This window comes from Macrotis lagotis, chromosome 8 (assembly GCF_037893015.1).
Source record: "Macrotis lagotis isolate mMagLag1 chromosome 8, bilby.v1.9.chrom.fasta, whole genome shotgun sequence".
Classification (NCBI taxonomy): domain Eukaryota; kingdom Metazoa; phylum Chordata; class Mammalia; order Peramelemorphia; family Peramelidae; genus Macrotis; species Macrotis lagotis.
Genome location: NC_133665.1, coordinates 92730104 through 92736215, shown reverse-complemented (window position 1 = coordinate 92736215; position 6112 = coordinate 92730104). Strand labels below are relative to the sequence as shown.

At 33.5% G+C, this 6112-nt stretch overlaps 1 pseudogene; it reads left to right on the top strand.

Annotated features, from left to right (window-relative positions):
- The first annotated feature begins 3811 nt into the window (after window positions 1-3811).
- On the top strand, window positions 3812-4369 carry LOC141494890 (enhancer of rudimentary homolog pseudogene; annotated as a pseudogene).
- The last annotated feature ends 1743 nt before the right edge of the window (window positions 4370-6112 follow it).

Here is a 6112-nt window from a genome sequence, read left to right as displayed (position 1 = left end):
AGCAGACAGAGTTCAATGATTTGCCCAGGCTATATAACTTGCCTTTAGTGTTTCTGAGGTCACATTTGCACTCAGATTTTCCTGAGTTCCTGACTCCAGACCCAGTGATCTATTTATTGCATGCCCCAGGTGCCTCTACTATTAAATGATTTTAATTTCCATTACAATAGTCAATTGCCTTGACTTTTGATCTATTGATAGTAAAAACATGATAATTATACTTAGACAGTTGTATATATGTATATATATATATATATATATATAGAGAGAGAGAGAGAGAGAGAGAGAGAGAGAGACACGTGTATGTGTGTGAGTGTGTGTGTGTGTGTGTGTGTGTGTGTGTGTGTGTATGTGTGTAAGTAAAATCAAGAGAGGGAGACAGAAACAGAGATAGACAAACAGAAAAAGAAGCTAGACATTATTTATATAGCATTTAAAGGTTTGAAAAGTTTATATTGCATGGTCAAGATGAACAGTGACATCCTCCTGGATCAGCATAATATCCTATAATTCCATCTTTCTATTTACTCCTAAAACTTCTCTTCATTTTGTTGTCTTGGCCTTTAGGTTTTCCATCCATCAGGGCTCTCTCAACCTATCACCCCTACTTTCCCTTCACTTTTCTCCATTTCCACTCCTGACCCTATAGTTAACCAATTCAGTTTAATATCTGTCCTCTAATCTCATATCCCCTTGTCCTTTAAAAATTCTAAATTAACCTCCCTGCCCCCCATCTTCCTTATTTGCTCCTACTCACCAGCTCTTCATCAAGCTTGAATGAAGACTCACAACTAAACTGACTTTCTCCAGTTCAAATGAACTTTACTTTATCTCAGTTGGATCCACAGTGATGCTATACAATTATTTAAACTGCACACAAGTATTTAATCTCACCTAATTTATTCTCAGACCCTTTCTCTCTCTCTCTCTCTCTCTCTCTCTCTCTCTGTTCTAGTCACAGTCTACATTCTTATAAACATACCAAGGATTACCTCATCCACAAATACAAATACAGAATAAACATTTTCACATGAGTTTAACATTTCCTGAAAACATAATTCTAAATCCCTCTCACTTCACAGGAAAAAAAAAAACCTCCCAAAATTATATATTTGCAGCCAGCCAACATTTAATCAACTCTTACTCACTTCTCAGTTTTGTGAAAGTCAAAACTGTCCTCTTCTAAGTTTCCAGTGATCTGTTAATTTACAAATATGATGACTTTTAATCAGTCTTAATCAATACTTACCTATTTAGCTTTATTGATAACTATCTCTTCTTTGATATTCTTATTCTTCTTTGTTTACTTATCTACCTCACTACTCCTTAGTCTCTTTTTCCTGATTCACCATTCATTTCCATCATCCCAAAATCTAGATATATTGTACTGTTAAATATTCAACTAACAACAAAGGGAGAGAAAGAATAAAAGGGAGAAAGAAGTAGGGAGGGAGAAAGAAAAAGAAACAAAGAAGTAAAGAAAAGTAATGTTTGCTGGGCATTTTCCCCATGACTTATTTAAATCTAGACAATAAATAAACCTATGCATTAAACCTTAATCTGTAGGCTTGATTTCTCCAACGAAGATGTAAATTGAATTCTCTGGTTCAGTGTTTCCCAGTGCATCCCTTGATATATCCCCAAGCCTCTCTTATGGAACTTCTTTTTAGATCTCTTACTATAATCCTCAGCTTCAATGAGTAAGCTTATCATTCATTTGCTAATGACTTCCAGGGCAAAATATCCCAGCCATAATATCTCTCCTGAAATCAAACATCATATCACCTACAATCTAGTAGACATTACACTGAGAATTCTGTAGATATCTCTAAGTCAATAGAAGTCTATGTCCCTAGAAAATCAGACAGAAAAGAAAAAAATAGGTGAGGTAGTGGATAAAGCACTGAATTTGGCAACAGACAGACCTAAGTTTAAATCCTTCCTTTGATACTAGCGTTGTGTTCCTGGGCAAGTGGATTAACCTTTTTTGTTGTCATTTTCTCATCCATAAAATAGCAACAAGCAAAGGAGCTACTTCACTAATTTTTTGGGAGGAACAAATAAGAATAATATTTCAAAGGCATGCAAAATATAAAGTTCTGTATAAATGATCATTGTTATTAATGTATTAACTTTCTCCCCAAAACTACCTTTCTTTATCATTTCTTTAAATCTATTGAAGGTACCACCATGCTTTAAATCAATCAGATTTAAAATTTTTGAATCATCCTTGAATTTTTAATCTCCAACCCTTCCCCTCCATCTAAGGAGTTTCTCTAATTTATCTATAAACCATGTTTTCCCCATCCATCTTCAGTTGTCATCTTCATTTATATCACCTTTACTCTAGTTCAGGTCAACATCAAATCTCACTTCATATATTTCAATTGCCTCCTCTCAAATATTTGCCTTCTTCAATCCATCATCTACACAGCTGCCAAAGTACTATTTCTAAAGCATTTCACTTCCCAAGATGTAACAACTCCCTCTTGTTCTTTGCTAAGGAATGCATACTTCACATTTTAGAATGCAGATTCCTTGCCAATCTGACCAGTCTATCATTTCCCTTAATAAAATTTTCATTGCAACTAATTTCAACTTTCTGGGTTAATCTTTGTGTACAACTATCCCTTTCTAATCTCTGTCTCATTATACTTCTAATGTATTATATCCTTATTTACCCTACATATTCTTGGTTTACCTTTAAGGTTCAAGTCAGGTTTCACCTTCTACAGGAAATTTTGTTGATCTTCCTAGCTGCTAAGCTCCTCCTTTTCCCCAATAGCATTGTACTTATTTTATACACATTTATATGTATGCCTTTTTTTCTGTTTTTGAACCCTTTAAGACTGAATTTTAGTAAAAGGACATTGACCAAAATACTCATTGAAAGCATTATGTATAAATTATCTCATTTGGACCTCACAATAACTCTAAGAAGTTGATATGCGGAGTCTCAATAGTCCTATTTATTGATAGGAAAACTACAATTCAGAGATATTAAGGATCTACTCCTGATTATTCAAGCAACGCCAAGTCTTCCTGAAACAAGTTTAGCTCTCTGTCTATTACACAATTCTGATTTTCAATACAGGTGCATATTACTTGAAGAAAAACATCCAAAATGAAGAATTTACAAAGCAGGAAAGTTGTATGTGATTATATGCTTTCCAAATGTATTCACCATGAGTTCCCATTAAATATTCAGCTCTTCTTTTGCGTTTAAACTGATTAAACTTTAAAAAAAAATTCAATTTGCACAAACTTTTCTAAAACACATCTGTGAACAAAGAACAAAATATATCCTTAAAACCTCCTGTTTTCAAACATACTTTTAAGATATTCAGAGAAAAATAAGTAGTTTGTAAGATAGTTTAAAGTTAGTTTCTTAAACTATTGGAAACTACTTGGGTGGCTGATATGAAGTTTTAGATGTTTTGATTCAAATTAATGTATGCACAAACTTGATTTTCAAGGACCAGAATAAAGGAAGGAGTTGAATTAAAATAAATAGAATTTGAGTTAAAGAAAAAAAATAGTTTCTGAAGGAATATTTTCTTTTTTGTATAAGAAAGAATTAAGATAATTGATTTATAGCTGAAATGTCTGTTAAGTACATTCACATGATTTTAAATATGAAAAAGTGGGAGCCATTAAAATTAACTTAACCAAGATCATAATGGTAGTAAGAATCATAACTGGAGTAAGAATAGCAAAGTGTACTCTGGTTCAAAACTCAGCACTTTTCCCACTATGCCATACTCTTCATAAAGAAATAGAAGACTAGAGCTCATGTGTATTGGCTGTGGCAGCGGCAGCGACGGAGCACGGCGCGATGTCTCACACCATTTTGTTGGTACAGCCTACCAAGCGGCCAGAAGGCCGAACTTATGCTGACTATGAATCAGTGAATGAATGCATGGAAGGAGTTTGTAAAATGTATGAAAGAGCATCTGAAGAGAATGAATCCCAACAGTCCCTCCATCACATATGACATTAGTCAGTTGTTTGATTTTATTGATGATCTGGCAGATCTTAGCTTCCTTGTGTATCGAGAGGACACTCAGACATACCAACCCTACCACAAAGATTGGATTAAAGAGAAGATTTATGTGCTTCTCCGTCGGCAGGCCCAACAAGCCGGTAAATAATTCCAATGGTAGCCTTGGGGGGGATGGGGGGAGGTCTTGGAAAACAGGTGTGTACAGCTTGCTGTAGGGGGAGCTTTGTATTATAGAAGTCCTGTTTCCATTTTGTTACAATCCAGCCAAGGTCGAATGTATTAGGCGATTTTTGTCTTGTTCAATCTGAAGCCCTTGTCCCTCCTTAATTTCTTTTTCTTTTTTTACTAAAAAGTAGCTGAAAATTTCTCTTCATTAGTTAGCGCTTGGTTACAGTTCTTCCAGCTGTTCTTATCTGCTCCATAGTTTAACCTTCTGTGTGAGGGTTTTCCAAAATTTAGTTTTGTCCTCAAAACTCAAATGCTTAATAGAGAATACAATAAATACTCTTTAGTTAAGCTTTCTTTGAGTATTTTTTTAAAAAAAAATACTTTTTACTAGCTACAGTAGTGAATAAAAATGGCACATTGACTGAGCTGTATACATCTTGTTATATCATACAAGAAGCTTTTATCGTATTTTTCTGATATAGTAAGTCTCAACTATTTTATAGCTTGTAGGTTTACACCTACTACTCTGAATCTCTTGATTCCTAGTGACGTAGTCTTTATACAATGACATCCAGTTCACATTTTTTGTTCAAGTATTTTTGCTATGAATGAATGTCCTGGCTACTCAACTTAGAACTTTAAGCATTTCAGCAGTATATAGAAAATATATAGTATCTAAGAAATAACAGTATTTAGAAAATGAGAGAAGAGGCAACTAGCAATTAAAAAATAAGTGATAAATTTATCATTTTCTTAGACAACCTGGGGAATGTGTATACTTTCAATTTACCATTCTCTTAATATCCACATTTTCCTAGTTCTCTTTTCAGACATTAGAAACTTAGGGGAATTTTTTCTAAATTCACTACATTCTTTTGACCTTAATCCTGGTCAAGTGTCAGGGTCACCACAAGATAGGCAGCTTATTGAATATTTTTGTGGTAGGCCAGGATCAACAAACTATATGCTGGTGAGCCAGCTAAAAATAGTTTTTATATTTTAAAGTTTTACTGTGTTAGATAATTGGTAAAGTGCCATTGCAGTGCCTGGTACATAGTGAGTATTATATGTTAGCTAATATTTTAAAATGTTAAAGCATTATTAATGGAGTTGACCCTTGGTTTACCAACATATTAAGTAAATGATTTAAGACTAAATCACTATGTGCAAGAGGTATAGACTAATTCACATAGATCCAAGCCTTGTCGTTTTTCTTCATCAATTGAGCAAAGAACCAAAATGTATGAGTGCTTAATAGTGCTAATGTTCTGGAATTCAATGTACTAGAGCAATGGTATCAAAGTCAAACAGAACCAGATTCCTGCAAGACACATAATTGACCTAGAAAATCACAAACATTATCTGTGTTGTATTTTTTTTCCCAATTACATTTTAATCTGGTTCTGGCCTAAGGAGTTTTTGGTACCTTTATTGCCTAATAAATTCATAATCCTGCTTGATGTTTTGTCATGGTCAATTAAAAATAAACTTGTTTAAAAAATAAAAAAAATTAAAAAAAGAAATATAAGACTGCAGTTTATGGATGATGTCTGCATTTTTTATTTCGTTGCTATAGAGAACTTATAGTTTCAGAATTTCAATCAATTCAGATTTGTTGCTTCTTTGCAATTTATAATCTTTGAATATTACCTTTGTCACTGATAAGTTAATTGACTTGGGTATCACAGTCAGTATTTGTGAGAGGTTGGAGTGGAATCAAATTATGTGGGCTTTGAGGTTAGTACTTTATCAATTATGTCACACTACTTCTATGAGATTACTTATGACTGAATTATGTTTTAAGTAGTCTACATGTCTATTATATTATTCATTTTGTAAATTCTAGATATTTTACTGAGGAATGGAGTCGCTCTTTTTTTCATTTCCCCTGCCCTTTCACTGAAACAATAAATTATATGTCTTTTCTCCATTATCTATTTC